This window comes from Tyto alba, unplaced genomic scaffold, assembly GCF_018691265.1.
Source record: "Tyto alba isolate M040663 unplaced genomic scaffold, T.alba_DEE_v4.0 Super-Scaffold_42, whole genome shotgun sequence".
Classification (NCBI taxonomy): domain Eukaryota; kingdom Metazoa; phylum Chordata; class Aves; order Strigiformes; family Tytonidae; genus Tyto; species Tyto alba.
Genome location: NW_024881318.1, coordinates 23071579 through 23091268, shown reverse-complemented (window position 1 = coordinate 23091268; position 19690 = coordinate 23071579). Strand labels below are relative to the sequence as shown.

Genomic DNA, 19690 nt, shown 5'->3' with positions numbered 1-19690 from the left:
AATGCTCGGAAGCAGGTCTGCACCAGGTCACTCTCTGGGACAGAGATCTATGGGTGGGATATAGGCAGAAGAGTTTCTGCCTTACATTATGTTCCCTTCCAAAAAAATGTATTGGTTTTGCAACAACATAAACTTTTACAGTAACCTAAGAGACAAACATAGTAAAAAAAATTATTTCTGCTCAGTGTCTGCCAGAACTCATTTTAAACATTATTTTCAGTCTGTCTCAGAAAGCACTTACAAACTTTGAGGTTATAACAGTGTAAAACAGGAGAAAAAAAATGAAAGACACATGTGATCAAAAGAGAAATTAGGGAAGAATTTGCCCAGTGACACACTCCTAAAGTAGAGCTGTAGCAAGATGTGTACCAACAAGAAATAAAGCAAGCATGGGAATCTACTGCTTTAATTACCTAGGGTATAAGATCTTGTTCTCAAATCAGTAAAGATGAATTATGCTATTGATGGCCATAAACCCCAAAAACCTTCAGAAATTATTCCAAGTGTTCTGCACCAGTAGGCGCAGAATTAAAAACAGATGCAGATTTAAAAATATTTAGTTATTTTTAAATTTTAGAATCAATATAGTCCACAACAAAGTTGATGAGATACTAGAAGTTCCACCCTGTTAAACCTAAGAATTGTCCTGGGTTGAGTGAGTGGTGGGGGTTTTTGGTGGCAGGGGAGGGGGCTATAGGGGCGGCCCCCTGTGAGAAGCTTCTCAAAGCTCCCCCAGCTCTAAGTCAGCTCCACTTCTGTTTGGAAAATTGAGCCAATCAGCTGCGTCTCTGCAATAATGTATGTAAGAAGGGACGTGGTGACGTGCAGTCGGACTTGTGAGGAGGAGTTGCTACAGCTGCGTGAACACCAAGGTCAGTGGAGGAACGGAGGAAGAAAGGAGGGGGGAGGTGTGCTGGAGCAGAGACCCCCCTGTATCCTGTGGGGAGACAGCAGGGCGGCCCCCCCTGCCACCCATGGAGATCTACGGTGGAGCAGACACTGATTTATGGCCTGTGGCTTCTGCTTGCCTGATCAAGGTGCTGTGCCCAAAGAAGGCCGGGGTCTTGTGGGAAAAGGCAGCCCCGCTGCTGTAATTCAGCACTGGGAGGATTGCAGCATGCGGGGGTGTCCCACGCCGGAGCAGCTCGGGAAGGGCTGCAGCCGTGGGAGGGAATCCAGTTGGAGGAAGTTAGTGACCCATGACGGAGCAGTGTAAGGAAATGCTGCAGCCCATGGGAGGAACTCAGGTCGGAGAAAGTTTGTGGAGGACTGTCTCCTGTAAGAGGGGGACCACAACAGAGCAGGGGGAACAAGTTCCAGAAGCTTCCCCCACCAAAGATGGAAGAAGTGGCAGCACTGACTGCACACCCATTCCCTGCCCCTGCGCTGCTGGGGGAGGAGGTAGAGAGATCGGGAGCAGAGCTGAGGCCAGGAAGAAGAGAGGGGTGGGGGGAAGGTGTTCTCAAGATGTGGCAATGCTTCTCGCTGTCCTATTATGTTAAGTGTTGTTGTTAGTGTCTGTAATAAATGTATGTTCTGGTTTTCTTCTCATAACGAGTCTGCCTGTTGCCAGTGACCATAATGAGTGGTCTGCCCCTCCCGGTCCTATCTTGAATCCCAAGCCTGGCTCACTCGTCCCTTCTCATCACTGGAAGAGAAGGGAGGAGTGAGCGGCTGCGCGGTGTTGGGCTGCGAACCAGGCTCAAACCACAACAAGAATATATTTTGTAAGCACTAAAATGTGTGTTTATTCTTATTAAATTTTTAAAACTTTAAGAAAGTTACCTAAGTAAAAGAATCAGTCCCAAAGTCACAGCTACAAGAAAACTACATTCTGTTAAAAATTAAAGAAAAATCATAATAACGACTCTAAAAGAGGCTTTGGCAACTTCATAGGCATACACACCAATGATCGTTATACAGCTGTATGAACACTAATGTGGTCAGTACTTCATTATCTAGGATACTAGTAGTTGCAGAAAACCAACACATGTCAGAGAGGATTATCAACATCAACAAAACTAAGCAAAATAACGAAGAGCACTACAAGATGTTGTACCTAATCAAAACTATCTGACAGAGCAGGAATGATCAGCCAAAGACAAATCAATAATGAGTTACAGATGGTACACTGGCATAAGCATTTCTTTAAAAACTTTAAAAAACAAACATTTTTATTAGCCAAATAAAACAGTTTTGCAACAGCTGTATGAATATGGCTTTAATCTTGGAGGTTATACTCATTCATGAGAATACCAAATACTCTCTGTGGTATGTAAAGATAAGCACATGTATAGTTGTTTACAGGGAAGAGCTTAAGGAACTTAACATAAATAATAAAACTCTATTCTTTCTTTTCTGTTGTCTTAACTGATAGCAACATGCAATAAAAGCCCACTGTGTATTCGGTATTGTAAAGACTTTATGAAGTAAAAACAGTAGTTCAAAATACAGGTTTTCCATCTGTCTGCATCAGACACAGAATACAAGGTTTACATATTATGGCTGTGACTAATGAAAGAATTTCCCCTAGATTGACTTATTCCCTAGATTCACCAAATATAACTAGACAGTAACAAAAAACAACAAAAATTTGCCATATGGCTAGATAACAGTATGTCAAGAACAACTACTTCCAGATCATATAGGCAGCAGCATTTCAAATATACGCAACTATAAAAGAATCAAGCAAAAGAGAGAAAAGCAATGTCATCACTGAACAGCTGTCAATACTGAACTTGATTACACTGCTCTCAGTAAAAAGTGCTAATAGGTTTTCCTGCTTTGTGTACTACTCAAAAAAACCCCTCAGCTAATATCGAGAACAAAACAAAGATCATGGTTCTCCCCAGGACATGCAAAGTCCCTTCCAGTCTAGGAAAGAATACATTTATGAAATGATTTTAATAAAATTAATAGTCCATTTCAGTAGAAGATCTGGTGCAAAAAGAGCAACCATGAGTTGACGTGGACACTGACTTTATCTGGGAGCAGCTACCCTTCTTCTGAGAATTAAATTATTTTGTAGATCTTTGCTGAAAGTCTGTGAGAAAAACGGAAAGAAAGTATGAGCTGAACCACAACTTTGGTTAGAGCACAGAACACTTCAGAGGGTGCAAAAACTCTACAGGGAGATGAAGAACAATCTGCTATATGAAAAAAAAAAAAAAAAAAAAAGCCTGCTAAGTTTATCAAACACTTACCACTTCCCACCATCTTTCTTTGCTTACAACTTGGTAAAACTCTAAGTTTCTGCTGATATTCTATGTACGCTGTTTTACAATTTTTGAGGATACACAAGGCAGAAAAGGCTGCATTTCAGCCAAAATAGTTCAGCTATTTCAAGAATAAGGAAACCATTTATTTAATCAAATTCATTTGACTAGCTCTAGCAATCCCACACTTCATTAGCAAGAGATCAGAACTCAAAAGCATTGGAAAATCATAAAACATTTTTCAATTATGCTTGTGTCAGAAGTACCACATACCACTGCATATTATACCACAGTGAAGCACAGTGCTAGAGATCAGGCATGGTAAATCTGGCCATGATGCCAAGTTACAAGCCTTTGAAAAATTCTAGTTGCACATGTTCACCAGAAAGCTTAAACAGCCAAAGATCCAATCCACAGTCAGTGAGTGCTCCTCGTTCGGTACCCATACCTACCTTTTACCCTTCTTCTAGAGCCTATCACACAGTAAGTCACTTCTACTTGCAAAAATAGCAGAAAACTAAGCAAAAAATATATTACTATAACATTGGCAAGTGTAAGCAACTTCTTACATGATTTGACAGGCATTTGAGTTGGTGAAATAAGGGAAAAGACTGGGGAGAAAGACCTCCATGACACTTCTTCCCAGCTGTGAGCTGTTGATTTGGTTCAGTCCTGATGCTGTGTTGCATCTTCTCCAATACCAATTAGTAGCTGGTTATTTGACATGCCAGACGCTATTTACTACATGTCAGAGAACAGGGTAGCTACTCAACGGGTTACAACACTGCTCACATCCTACGTGGTTGTCACTATACTGACACGTGACTAAATAGCTCTTTGTGTCTTAAGAGACTGTACATGTAAGAGTGATGAAAGAACACTCCTGAGTGAAAGTCACATCACAAATTCAGAAGTGCTTCACTTAAAGATACCAACAAAAGCTCAATTCTGGTGACTAAATAAATAGCATGAACAGAACTGTCTTCTTTAACTATTTAAAAAAACTGATTCACCAAAGCTGCAGGTGGGGCAATCTCAATTAAGGTCTTATTAAATAAATAAAAAATTGTGTAACATAGTTGATGAAACACAAGGTTTCTCAATACCAAAACCTGTGGTTTTCCATTTTCATTTTGAAATGTAAGTTGTTTGGAAGAAGTATGGTTTAAAAATGTAAAGAAGTCAGAGGGAAAAAATTACCCAAAGTAACTTTTTCCCATACTCTATTTAGGACTATTTCTTAATGGACAGGAAAGCTTTTTTCATTAAATCCAATTCTAAGATACTTTTTAACTCCACAAACACATTTGCATGCAGTTATATGCTCTTACACCATGATTAAAGAACATGGTACATCTATAAATGGAAAGGCAGTACGCCTTTGGTCTATATAAAACATAAGCCCAGTCCTCTTCAAGAATTTCTAACATCTTTGCTGGAAACTGACAGGGCATCCGTTCCTACTATGTGTGACACTCTTCTAACAACTATGAAAGAGGAGAGAAGCTGAACAGCCACTGCTGTCTTTTGTTTACTGTTTAGTAGCAATTGCTGCAGCTCTGTCATGCCAGCTACCCTATAGGGAGACAGACCTTGCCCTACACAAGATCAGCCAGTGTCGAATGCCAGGAGCCCAAACCTACACTTGGTCCCCACTGGGCCACCCGACTGTGATGTTATGCACAGAAGTAATTGGAAAAGCCATAACCATCAGTTTTCAGAACTCCAAGATTCAAACCCTAGAGGGAAAGAGGACATTTCAGGCAAATGACCCAAATATGAACTTCAGCCTCCTTCCTAGATAAAAGGGTGTAGCTTCCAGCTTCCAGGATTGGCCAGGATTCCATCAAGGGCAAGTACCAGTGAGCATCAGAAGAGGAAAATGGAAGTTTCTCTACATGGGTTAGAGAAGAAAATTACATGTAAGCCTGCTGGAGAAAGAAGTAAATGTGAGGGACAGCTAACGGCTTTTCTCAACTCTCTCATCCCCATAAATCATGAGCTGACAAGCTCATCCACGGGAAACATGACAGACTATAGTGAAAGATCCTGAGCACACTAGTTTCATAACCCACAGTCCTTAACTGAGCTAAAAATAGTCAGCTGAACCTCAGGCCAAAATGAGTAAGATTTAATATTTTAACTTTTCAAAAGAACTTGATTTAAACAGGACTTAAGCATGTTTGCTTTTGAAAAATAAACCTATTTAAATTTGAAATTATGACAGCAGACTTTAAAACATATTGCTATCATAATCTACTAAAATAAATTAAATACATTCAAACAATACATATTTATTTAGAAAACAGAAACCACTAAGGTTATGGACATATCTGAAGAAGGATCATGGAGCAGAGCCCCTTGAAATGCAGTGCCAACTTCTGACGACAGAAAGTTGTTCTAAAAATGCGAGAGTGGGAAAAAAATATAAACAAATGTTGTATTAATTTTGTTCAATGACTTGTTAAGTTAAAAGCTGCAAATCGTCTGGAAACTGAAAAAGCAGGAAAGCTGTTTTCCTCTTTCAATCTGTAAATAAAAAAAATAAGCACAAAAGGATAAGATACTTTTGTTCTAAAATCCTGAAGGACATAGAAACCAGGAAATGTCAGTTCAGTTAATAACTGCTGATAAGTTATTTTGCTTACTATACCCTAGTTACAGATGCAAAACATGTTTTGATGAACCCTGTATTTTGTTATACAACAATATTTAGCAGAACATTGAATATTAATGTTTTAACATAAAATGCTGTACACTGGAATTTAAATACAATTTTTACCTAAATGCAGCTTGATACTAATACAGAAAACATAATTAATCCATATCTAGTAAATAGAATATAATTCATTATTCTCTGAATAAGCATAACAAGTAAGTCTCTAAATATATCTGAAGGTATAAAATGGTAAACTAGATAAAAAAGCTGTAAAACAAATATTTGTTTGCCAATTAATATATTACATTTCATAATAAAAACAATGTTTAGGGAAAAAGCTTAAAGCTACAAGCACAAAACAAGATTTCATTTAATTACTTTTACATATTGGTCACTTTTTTCATTTTAACCATATGATTATATCCAATTTGATAATGCTCACTAAAAGGCCAGGCCATCAGTATCACTAGAGCTGAATGTTGGTGATACTACCAGAAAGAACCACAGTGCTCACAGCAGCACTGTCATTCCTTGATTTTTTTTCACTGAGAAAGAAGAAACAGTCAAGCTAGGGCTTAAACAGGCTTCATGTACAGGTCTGGTCTTGGAGCTTTCTTCTTAGGCTCAGCATTTGAGGGACTACAAAGTCTATTTTGTCTACAAGAGTCTACTTTGAAAGACGATTTTGTGTCAGATGCTTTCAGTTAGTAAGATATTATTAGATAGGATGGCTGTCTTTGTGCCCCTTCCTTGAGCACAGTCACTCAAACAAAGGTGGAGAACAAGGTGCCTCTGCCATGGTAAGCAAGTAGTGAGAAAAATGCATGGTCAGGGCAGAAGGACCCATGCATTGAACTTTAAAGAAACATGAAACTCTCAGTAAGAGAGGCTGGCTAGATCTGAACCTCTCACAGTTGCCACATTTGGGTGGTTTTAGCCTGAAGTTTGTACAGAATACACACCTGTCAGAAAATCAGAAGGAAGATTTTCTGTACTACTTCAGAGCATTACTTCACCTTGTAAAGCCTTGCCTCTTGAACTAAAACCATTTCCAGATGTTCCAGAGCAAAACACACATCCACTTAAATAACATTAGCAAACTGTGTTTCGTAAGAAAGCGAATTAAAATTCCCCTGGACTTGTTTAGGGAATCAGCTACAGCCCCAAAATGGAGGATACAATTATAATCCCTGTCCCACTGCAGTGCTGCACTACAAGAATGCTGAGAACAATTAAGGTAATCCTGTGCTCCCAGACACAGGAAGAGAACAAAACGAATGCAAAACTTTCATACTTCATCACTTAGAAAAGACGACCGTGACCCCACAACTTACCTATACACATAATACACCATTCTGAAAAAGATTTAATCACATATTGTAGAAAACATTGTGAAGTCAGATTATTACAAACTCAGCTAATAGTGAGCTTTGTGCTGATACTACTGTGCCAGGTTTGAGAGTTGGGGGGGTGAGGGGGTGTGTGCGCTAGTGTGGGAGGGGACCACAGTGGTGAACCCCTGTGAGAAACTTCCTGAAAGCTCCCCTGGCTCCAAGTTGGACCCGCTTCTGGCCAAGGCTGAGCCAATTAGCAACGGTGGATGTGGCTCTGTGGTAAAGTATTTAAGAAGGGGAAGCTGGGAGGGGGAGCTGGAGTTATGAGAAGTGGAAGGAAGGAGGAGGAAGGGGCGGAGGTGCGCTGTAACAGACCCCCCTGTATGCCATGGTGAGATGGCAGGGCCGGCCTCCCGCCACCCATGGAGGTCACCAGTGGAGCAGAGGCCGACCTGAAGCCTGTGGAGGAGCCCACACCAGCACAGGTGTGTTCTTAAAGGAAGCCGGGACTCAGAGGGGAGAAGTGGCCCCACGGTTGTGGTTCAGCGCTGGGAGCAGCATGGGAATGGCTGCATCCCGTGGGGAGCGCTCACGCTGGAGAAGGTTCATGGAGGAGTGTCTGCAGGGAGAGGGGAGCCCCGTGGAGCAGGGGAGGGATGTGCGGTGTTCACCCCACCTCCCGAGAAGGCAGGAGCAGTGAGCTGGCTGTAACCCCCATCCCCTGCCCCCTGCGCTGCTGGGGGAGGAGGGAGAGAGATTGGGAGCAAAGCTGAGCCTGAGGAGAAGGAAGGGGTGGGGGGGAGGTGTTTTTTGGATGTAGTGGGCTTCTCACTGTCTCACCCTGTCCGTTAAGTGTTGTTTATGTTAGTGTTTGAATTAAAGTGATGTTCTTTTAATTCCCCCAACGAATCTGTCTTTTGCCTGTAATTGTGACTGCAATGGGTGAGCCACCCCTTCCTGTCCTTATCTCAATTCTGGAGCCTTTTACTTTATTTTCTCCTTCCCATTCCTGAGGGGAAGGGATGAGTGAATCCCTGTGTGGTGCTCAGTTGCTCTCTGGGCTCAAACCACAACTACTATTGCATCAATCAATCTTGGTTTTAGGAGTTAATTTTGAACATAGACAATACCTACACACCATTTCATCTTGTATCTTTTTCACAGTGACTAAGATGCTTGCTTACACTCCCAAGATCAAATATCCTTCTCCATATTCACCTCTACCTTATATAAATGTAAAGAGTATACATTAAGTCCGCGTTCAAAGGTTTGTTTTCCATTTCCTTTGGTTAATTTTTTTATATTCTCTTTTGAAGGTTCTCCAGTATTTCACACCCTTCTTGAAGTACAGACACAATATCTGAATAGTCATAGCTACATTTACAGAAGTGAGCTAGTCTCCAATGCATTAATGCAGTGAATGTGTAACATGACAGGGAAACCTCTGCACAGCTAATCTTCACCCATTCCTTGCCACCTTTCACTGCTGGATGCTAAACACCTCATGTACCTTGTTATAGGAATGTAAGATCAGTATCAGGCACCTACCTGCTATTCCTACTACTGTAATTCTAAGCAGAACATTAGCTCTTTTTTTCCCCAACGGAGGACACAGCCATCTAAAATGGTCTTTACATTATTACTTTCCAATAATTTTTTGTCCTGTTGAGCATCTTCTGTATTCTTTGGTCCCAAATATATTTATCTTGGTGTTGACCTGTGTAAAACAATTGCCATAACACCCTGCTAATTCAGATAATCTCATTAAGGTTATACACACTGTTTTTATTTTGTTTACTACCTATACTGTAAACTTTACTTACAATATTTTCATATCTTAGCCAAAATTGTTAACTGAAACATGGCATGGTACTGTGAAACCAGACTCCATGGTACCTACAAAAATCAGCTACATTTTGAGATCTCCCTGTATGGCATTTTTTAATTTAAAATGTTTCCTACAAGCACCAAATAATGCAAAAAATTACCTGATTTACATAATTATTATAGAAAAATCAAGATCTTTAATGCTGAATACTGCAACCTCTATGATATAAAACCAAAGCACTTTTTTTCTCCTATTTTTATCCATTTTGAAACCTGTTGTGTTACTGACTAGCCTCTGACAGAAAAATCTGAACTGATCTTTCCTTTCTTTTGCCCAATATATGAAGCCTTATTCAAACATAAAAGCATTCTCTTGCCCAGTGTCACAGACAGAGGTTAGAAGTTGGATTTCAACTATTTTTGACAATTATACTGACAGTCATGCAGTCCATTAGAGATGAGATGGTCAGTGCAGCATCTCCCATTTAAGAATGTGCGCGTGTAGGTGATACTCATGACAGATGTGTATACAAACGTAACACAAAATAATTCTTTCCCAGGAGGCATAAACTGTGCAAGCATAGAAGCAGCAGGAGACCAGTGAATTTAAATCTGATACCCCACTTGGAGAAAATTTGAGTGAATACAAACAATTTAAGCAGCCAGCAGTTAGGAAAGAGCTTTTACTGCCTTTGATGACTGCATATATTGCAAACATTTTGAGAACTAGCTCTTACTATTGCATACACAAAGGAAACCGCTGCCAAATATCTGTATCATATTCTTCCCAAAAAGAGACAAACGCAACCAGCTGAAAAGGAGGCTTCAACTGACTATCTCACGGACTTGAAAGAAAGAAACTGAAAAGAGTTGCTTGGCCTAGAGAGACATGCACAGCCTCAAGTCTGGGGCGAACATCTGGAGAGACATGAATGCAAGCATGCATCCCCGCGGGTAAAGATCCACTCGAGTAATGCTCCGGGGAAGTTTCACACTTTCCATGCTCCATATTAACTTAAATTAACAGAGGGACCTCTGAGAAAAAAAACAAAACAAAACAAAACCCCCAACCTTTCACTTACCGCAGCAGCAGAACGGGCGTTTCGCCTCACGGGGACCCCTGCCTCCTCGCGACAGCGAAGGGATGTAACAAAATAGGAAGTTACCAGGCTCGGCACAAGCAACGCTTTTTCCTGTAATTCTGAAAGACAGACACCGTCGGACCGCCCCCGGGCCCCGCCGCTCCGCTCCGCCGCGGAGCCCCACCCGCCCCGCGGAGCCACCGCCTCGGGGACCCGCAAGGGACCGAGGGGCGAAGCTTCCAGCGCCCCCCCCCCCCCCCGGCCCCTGCCGGAGCCCCCACCGCCGCCGTTCGCCCAGCCGGCACCGCGGGGGGCTGAGGCGGGGCCGCCCCCCCCGCCGGGACCCCGCCTGCCGGGCGCTGACCCGGCAAAGGGGCACCCCGCAACTCCGCAGCTGTAGGTTTTTAGGGCGCACTAGCACGTATGTGGTTCTCCCCCTCTACTCCGCTCTCGTGAGACCCCCCCTGCAGTGCTGTGTCCAGTTCTGGGGGCCGCAACATCAGCACAGGGACCTGCTCGAGGGGGTCCAGAGGCGGCCACGAAGATGATCGGGGGCCGGAGCAGCTCCCCTGTGAGGCCAGGCTGAGAGAGTGGGGGGGGTTCAGCCTGGAGAATAGAAGGCTCCGGGGAGACCTCATAACAGCCTCCCAGTGCTTAAAGGGGGGACAGGAAAGGTGGGGAGGGACTCTTTACTGGGGGGGAATGATAGGATGAGAGGTAACAGTTCAAAACTGAAATAGGGCAGATTTAGATTAGATCTAAGGAAGAAATTTCTTCCTGTGAGGGTGGTGGGACACTGGCCCAGGGTGCCCAGAGCAGCTGTGGCTGCCCCCTCCCTGGAAGGGTTCCAGGCCAGGCTGGACTGGGCCTTGAGCTACCTGGGCTGGGGGAAGGTGTCCCTGCCCGGGGCAGGGGGGGTGGAACTAGGTGATCTCTAAGGTGCCTTCCAACCCAAACCATTCTACGATTCTATGAAATCTCACAGTACTTTCAAAAGGCGTTAAATAATCAGCTACATAATGATGTGCACAGCAACATTTTGATGCCTGTGAGTCAATTCAACATCTTTAAATTACATAAACATGCACAGTGAAACAAGTGTATTAGGTAACAGTCATCACCAAAGAGCACTTATAAATATACCTCATGCATTATTTAGGATATCAGCACTGTGAGAGAATCAACTAAAGTTATGATCCCTTTTAAAGCTAAACAAATGTATTCCAGTTAATGACTCAGAAGAAAACTGCAGCCATCAGCAACACAAAAAGGAATGAGAATTAGAAGGGGTATTGCAATTAAGAGAGATACTGTGAAGTTAGTAAATGGAAATCCAATGTCCCCAGTAATGTGCCTCTTACTGACAGTCCTTTCTAAACAGACACTCTCCAAGAACAGATACTGCATTTTAGTATCTTAATCAATGCAGATGTCATCCAGTGGTCTTGGCCACAATTCAGGAGTAGATCCATAATAGACAATGTGTTTATCCTACACTAGTGTCACGAGCAAGACAAGCTGCAGATCAGAATACAGAGGTTTATTTTAAGACCAGTGGTATCTGAGCTGTCACCCTAACCTGTTATCTCACCTACTCACTTAGGCTCACCAGTCCTTCCCATCAGGGAGATGGCCGCAGCTCTGGGAAGGCTGCGCTGGCTCCCTGCCCCACAGCTGCTCACTGTTACCAGACCCAAGTCCTCAGGCTGTCCCAGCGTTTGTCTCCATGCATCTCTCCCATCTCCAGGATCTCTCCCTTCCAAGATCCTTCTCCCTGCAGGATGTTCACATTTCTTTCTGCTCCCCAAGCCCTTGCCTTTCCTATGTGACAGTCTACATGTGTCATGGTTTGGGCCTGGTTGGCAGCCAACCACAATGCAGCAGCTCTCTCTCCCTTCCCCTCCGACAATGAGAAGGGACAGAGAGCCAGGCTTGGGGTTCGAGATAGGACTGGGATGGGGAAAAATTCCCCTTTATGGTCACGAGCAAAAGGCAGACTTGTTAGGGGAAGAAAAAAAAGAACATACGTTTATTACAGACACTAACAACACATAACAGAGTAGAACAGTGAGAAGCATTGCCACATCCTAAGAACACCTTCCCCCCACCCCTCCCTTCTTCCCGGGCTCAGCTCTGCTCCCGATATCTCTACCTCCTCCCCCAGTGGCGCAGGGGCAGGGAATGGGGGGTGCAGTGCTGCCACTTTCTTCATCTTCGGTGAGGGAACTGTCCGGAACTTGTTCCCCCTGCGCCATCGTGGTCCCCCTCTCACAGGAGACAGTCCTCCACAAACTTTCTCCAACTTGAATTCCTCCCACGGGCCACAGCGTTCCCCACACTGCTCCATCAGGGGTCTTCTTTCTCTGACTGGATTCCCTCCCACGGCTGCAGCCCTTCCCGAGCTGCTCCGGCGTGGGACACCCCCGCATGCTGCAATCCTCCCAGCGCTGAATTACAGCAGCGGGGCTGCCTTTTCCCACAAGACCCCGGCCTTCTTTGGGCACAGCACCTTGATCAGACAAGCAGAAGCCACAGGCCATAAATCAGTGTCTGCTCCACCGTAGATCTCCATGGGTGGCAGGGGGGGCCGCCCTGCCGTCTCACCACAGGATACAGGGGGGTCTCTGCTCCGGCACACCTCCCCCCTCCTTTCTTCCTCCGTTCCTCCACTGACCTTGGTGTTCACGCAGCTGCAGCAACTCCTCCTCACAAGTCCCACTGCCCGTCACCACGTCCCTTCTTAAATACGTTATCGCAGAGGTGCAGATGATTGGCTCAATTTTCCAAACAGAAGTGGAGCTGGCTTGGTGCTGGGGGAGCTTCGAGAAGCTTCTCACAGGGGGCCACCCCTATAGGCCCCTCCCCTGCCACCAAAAAACTCCACCACTCACTCAACCCAGGACAACATGCAAATGCACAAAGCATGATCAGTCCACTCACTGGCTCATGCCTATTTGTTAATGGGAGGAATCAGGAAATGCCCCTTTTATTTAGTTCAAGTATCACAAGAAGTCACAAGCAGCCCACAGAGCTGTAGCCAGCAAGCAGCAGGTTTGTATTTGAGAGTTCAAAAGTTCAGTTTCAAACCCTCACACTGTTCATGCACCACAATTAGAGCAAAATCCCCCAAGCACAAGCCCTGTGTCTCAGGCCAAGCTGTTGGTGGGCTGATGCCCACTTCATTGAGTCGTTCCTGCTGCCATGACTTGTCCAGCTCTTGTTTTTGCATACCTATTTCTCTCACAGCAGCCATTGGAACACACAAGCTCAGCACCCGCTCCAACTTTCAGAGCACTCATTAACCTTCACCCTCTTTAACTAATCATCAGATTCAGACAGGTTGTATGTTGATTCTGTTTGTTTTTTGAAGGATATTGCTATGTCCCCATTATCCATGACATCATTATAAGGCTGCATGGTGAACTGCTTTGATGTTTCTAAATTCCCTCTGCTATTTAGAAGTATTGTAATATGTTAGCATGTATACCAACATTTGGAGAACTTCCATTTATTTTACTACTAGGTAACACATAAACCAGAAATGTGATTCAACAGAAAGAGACCCAAAGTATAACCTAAACTCTCCTTGACATACCAGATTTTTTTCCTTTACTGAGCATGAAAGAAAGGGCAGGACTACACCCTTTTTTTTTTTTTTTTTGTTAATTGAATTATTTGGACCCATATTCTGGACTTGGTGCTGACACATTACTGAAAGATGGCTGCCCAATCTCTCAAAGTGATGGAAAGTTGCACCAGACCTAACAAAATATTTAAGAAAGTGCTTAACTTTTAGAAACCTTGAGTCATCCTTCTGACTGCCCCAGGACTACTTACATGCTTAAATGAAAGCTCCCATCATCTTAAATGTTTTGGTGTGGACTGGACTGTAACACTTAGGAAATTCCAGGATGCAGACAGCACTTAGTGAAAATGGCAGTAACTGTTCCAGCTACTACCATTTGTAGTAATTTAACAGTAAACGGTAAAACATCCTACAAAAAAAGGTGATGTGATTTATCAAAAGTGATTTACCACAGAAGACAGGAAACTTTTATATAATAAAAGCAAGTACAACAGAAATAGAAGAGAAAGTGGAGTAGAATAGAAATAATGCAAAAACTGTGTTTTCATATCCATATTTACAGATCCTTTTACCTAGTTTTCACCTGAAGGCTCTTAAAGGACAAATTCTCCTGTCCTCAGGGTGGAAGTGAAGCTGCTATTCCTGAAACAGCGGGGAAGAAAATGCCTTCAAAAGGAAGACTGACAGCCTTCACTGCCCATTCCTCTCTACCAGTAGTCTTTTGGCTGGTGATTCAGGGATGGCTGCTCCAGGGACTGGCTGATCACAGATGCTACCCCTTCTTGAAGGGAGGCATTTGTGCTGTCTCTGTTAGCAGGACAAGACAGGACACTGGAGAATTACTGCTAAAAATCTGACCTTCATCGCACATTAATTTGTTACCTTACAGTAGCTCCGTTTTGAAAAGCATTTATCTTCTGTATCAGGTATCGCCACACTCTACAAAGTTAATCATCACTGTATAATTACAGTGAGTCTGTATAAAATAGCACTTTGGCACAGAACAGAGAACTGTGTAGTTAAGTGGAAAAATTAGGTGCATTTTCACTGGCCAGTCTGCAAAGTGACCTTGCAGCATTTAATTGTGCAGTTTTGATGAAAGCAGGTTTGATGGGAAAGATACACAGAATTTTACTTCAAAAAGTGACAAAGTTAATTTTAACCATGAAATAGTTGAAGACCCAGTAATATCTTAAGTGGGGACACACACAAACAACTAAAACATGAGACAGTAACTTTTTCTAAAAATTATCCACACACAGAAGAAACCCTCAAGCACTGAGAACTATAATTTCAAGGAGCACTTACACTCTGTCATATTTTAAGCTGCATGTACTTTTTTTTTTTTTGATCCATCCAAATGAGATTAAAAACTTGTAAAATCAAAGACACCTGAGTGCCAGCGTTGCACAAGAAAAGAACCAAGACATTTCAAAATTTCGGGGATGTATTGGGTTTGTGGAGGGGGCTACAGGGCTGGTTCCTGTGAGAAGCTTCCCGGGTTCCAGGTTGGACCCACTTCTGGCTAAGGCTGAGCCAGTCAGTGATGGTGGTAGAACCTCTGTGAGAATGTATTTAAGAGGGGAAAACCTGGGGTGGGGAGCGGACATGTGAGGGAAACAACTCTGCAGACACCAAGGTCAGCGAAGAAGGAGGGGGAGGAGGTGCTTCAGATGCTAGAGCAACTTCTTCTGCAGCCCCTGGTGAAGACCATGGTGAGGCAGGCCCTGCCCCGGCAGCCCAGGGAGGTCCGTGGGAGCCCGGGGAGGACCCCATGCCAGAGTAGGCAGATGCCCAAAGGAGGCTGTGACCCCGTGGGAAGACCACACTGAAGCAGTCTGTTTCTGAAAGGACTGCACCCTGTAGAAGGGACCCACGTCACAGCAGTTCATGGAGCACTGTCTCCTGTGGGAGGGACCCCACACTGGAGCAGGGGAAGAGTGCGAGGAGTCCTCCCACTGAGGAGGAACAGCAGAGACCACAGGTTATGACCTGACCCCAATCCCCATCCCCTGCCCCATGAGCTGCTGCAGGGGGAGAAGGCAGAGAAATTGTGAGCAAAGCTGAGCTTGGATAGCAGGGAGGGGTGGAGGGAACGTGTTTTTAAGATTTGGGTTTATTTCTCATTATCCTACTCTGATTTGATTGGTAACAAATTAAATTGATGTTTTTTCTCCACGTCAAGTCTGTTTTGTCCCTGACCATAATTGGTGCGTGAGCCCTCCCTGTCCTTGTCTTGACCCATGAGTCTTTTGATATATTTTTTCCTCTCCATCTCACCAGGGTGGAGGAGTGAGTGAACAGCAGAGTGGTGTTAGTTGCTGGCTGGGCCTAAACCATGACAACAGACAACTTGAGCACATTCTCATTCAAGGAGAAAAAAAAAAACAACAGGTAACACTTCTATTTACATCTCACTTGTTCAGCCATTTCCAATTAATTTTAAATAATTTGAAAGTTACGTATTGAAAGCAGTTCTAGGTTAAATGTCCTTGCCAGTCCAATCATCAGTGAACTGCAGGCAGAAATCAGTGAATCGGGCATGTCTATATGAATAGACAAAATACTAATGACATTGAAAGGCAAACTGGTTGTGTCCACATTAATCATTTCACCAGCATCCTGAAAACCCATTGTTCATTGTTGTTGGCAACACATAAGTCAAGATGCATATGGCAGTGACATATGTTGAGAAGGTAGTGTTGCCTGAGCTATTCTGACAAATTTGCTACCTTGCCTCACAAATATCTAGCCAAAGCAAGGCCAAACCTAACTCTCCTCTTAACTCCGCCCTTTTCATCTATGCTAACTCTGCCTACAGCTCTTCAAGCCATAGAGCTTGCCCAGTCCTTACAGCAATACGTCTTCCTTTTCCTATCCTTCTACAAAGGCTTCAATCAGAACTTGATGAGCCATTCTCTTGTAAACCAGGCACCTTCCCCACACTTGATGCAAAGTATTAACTAATACAAATAACAAAGCCATAACTTTATTTTCCTATAAATTTGTAATCATAATGTAATAGTGAAAGGAAGTAGAAAAACATTATATCTTTGATTTCTAAACTGGGTCTGTTTTGTTTACATTGTCAAGTCAACTTTAATACTAATGTTAACACAGCCTGCAAAAGACCACTTGGTTGAGACAAATTTAGTTTTACAGAAGTTTCAAGGTAGCCATGAACAGGTTTTGTAGCAATCTGTAATGTCATATTTAATTTTCATTTTCCTTATTTGTCTAGAAATGTAGTTCTTATATGTTATCTATCTTATATCTTTTCTATCTTCTAACAGCAGCGTATCTTTGAATAGGCTTTCCTAATATACACAACAGCAAATAAAATTAAGTTTGTATTCACATTTGGAAGTTCTAACTGCTTCGGAACCTACAGCTTCCTTGCATAGTAACATTAAAATTGCTATGACTTCAGATCTGGCAGGCTAATGTCACAGAAGATGAGTAGCATAGCCTTAAAGTTACACTGCAAACTGAACCACATTCAGCCTGCTTTACAAGATCACCAAATACACACAGTTGTGTAGCTATATGATATAATGGAAACTACCACTGTAAAAATGTTTTTTTTCCTGTCAGCAGCAGGATAAAACTTTCTTCTGCATATGAAAATGCAGTCTTCAGTTTATAAAAGGTACGATTCCACAGCAATGTAAGCCAATAAAAGCTGGCACTGCCCTGGTCCCTCCTTTATCTCACTGACATTCTTGACTTGTCTCTCATGCCAGTACTTGTGCCCACAAGACCCTGTATAAGCTAACTTGATCCTACATCACTTGTAAAGTTGATTTTTTTTCTGGGTGAATGACCTGAACCACCTCATTTTTCTAAATACAAAGAGCAGAGGCTGGGTACTGACCACACATAAAGAAAAACCATGAGTTTCTATTCCCTACTGATTTAGCCTGACTGTGGGAAAAATCCAGTGAAAATAGTCAGATTCTGTTATCAATTTCTGAGTATACACAGCTCCACTTTTCAGTAAATAACTTGTCATCAGAGATCTACTAGCATCAACCTCCATGCAAGGCTGCATTTAAGGGTGAAAAAGTAACTATCTCCTTCTTAAATTTCACTTGAGGGTAACATAAAATTTCCAGAACAGCAGCACTCTCAAAACCATGCACTTCAATTACTGATCTATGACTACAGCCTTAGTTTTAATGCAGTACATTGGCCAAGCTTATGACCACCTTATCAGTGAATAAGCAACAATACCGTGCAACAACTGTATCACTTTGACATAGTTTTAGAGGCAGACCTACAAACTGTCCAAACCCAACAGACAGGGTAAGGAATATGCCAATTGCTATGCTCTGCAGTGAGCAACTACCCACATTTAATACATACAGAAAAGTTTTACCAGTTAAATATAATTATTTGTTAATCCTCTCAATCTCTGCTCTAGAGAAGATTTATTCCTCAATAAAACAATCAGGTGTTTTCCTAAGAAGGCCACAAAGCCGTTACCCATTTCAGAATAGAGAACTATGCAATACTTCCTTCCTGTCCCATCTTCCTTTACAGTATTGCAACACCGTAACATCAGATGTAATTGCAATCTGTTAAAATGCTGGCAAAGAAGGGACACTTTATCCCCAGAATGCAGCCTTTGGAGGTTTGCTACAGAAATTTTTAAAGTGTTCTCATCCTATGGTAATGTGGGCTTCTCAAAACTTTTACTACAATTCCAAAGGCAGAGAAGCATAATTAAACCCATTTGTACAAACTGACTAAGGGAATTACTGAAAATCCCAAGTGGCTTTAATATCAGGACTATAACGTGTAATTTCCTCTGATTTTCCCTCCCAAGACCACAGCAAGCAGAAACCCCCCCAATGACCACCACAACTAGCATGAGTGAGAGTTTCTGACAGAGCCACTACATGCAAAGTCAGAGCAGTTTATAGTAACAACCACCTGCACTGAAGCTAGTTTCTGTCAAATGTACGTTTTAACAAAGACCAAAACCAAAGCAAAAGGTTATGTAGCTGAGAACAACTTATCATACTGATACTACTCTCTTCCCATCATGTTCCCCTTTGAAAAGATTCATGTTATTTCTGAAGCCAGCCATCTTTCAAAGGCAGTATGTCCAACAGCATTGCAATGCCACACAGGTGATATATACCAAACTTCCAAGAGCCAAAATAGCCTCTACAAGGGCAAATTATATTATCAGATTTGCAAACCCTTGAATCTGTTACACAAAGCTCCTTGATGAGCTAGCGCTCAAAAGACAGTGGGACTGTTACTTCTCAGCTTTCTTACCTTAAAATGATGTGTCTCCTGCCCCACCACATGCCATCCCAGTCTGGGTGTACTCTACAGTGTCAGGGTTGGGTATTGGGGAGCTGCAGCAAGGAGAGGCTTGGGCCGCCCAGTGCCAGCCACAGCTGATTCCAGCCACTGAGCCCCTCCATCGAGCTGGTGGGGCCTAAGGGGAAATATGTTCAAGAAAGGGCAAAAATGCCAGGCAGGCAGAGGGAACAAAAAGGAGCAAGAACCAGCACAAGGAACGTCAAGGCCAGAGGAGGAAGAGCTCCATGGCAGAGCATGTGTTTCCTGCAGCTCATGGGACCCACACCAGAGCAGATAGTCTCTGCAGCGTGTAGAGAACCAGGCTCACATCAAAGGAACACTGAGAGGAGCAAGGAGCAGAGTGAAACCCCTACCTACATACTGACCACAACACCCCTGTCCTTGATCCTCCCCACATCCGTTGTTGCTGCGCTAAAGAAAGCGAATGTAACTTGCGGCAATAACAAGGCAGGGAGGAAATGTCTCTGGAGTAAAGTTAAGCTTGGAAAAGGGGGACAAGAGGTGTTTTCCCTCTTTCAACGTTTGTCTTTAATATCTGAACCAGTAATTAAAGATATATATAAATTGGCTATAATTTTTCCCAAGTCAAGTCCATTTTGCCTGCAATAGTAACTGGTAAGCAACCTGTCTTCATCTTCACAAGCTTTCCT

The 19690-nt window shown here is 43.0% G+C and overlaps 1 protein-coding gene across 1 annotated transcript in view; it reads right to left on the bottom strand.

The window, feature by feature from the left end:
* The window catches only part of IL31RA (interleukin 31 receptor A), a 42159-nt gene extending 31934 nt beyond the window's left edge, over positions 1-10225 (bottom strand). Inside the window, exon 1 of the mRNA XM_033009182.2 lies at positions 10118-10225. The gene's annotated coding sequence lies outside the window, so the exon portion shown is untranslated. The remainder of the gene's footprint in view (positions 1-10117) is intronic.
* Between the last annotated feature and the right edge of the window lie 9465 nt (positions 10226-19690).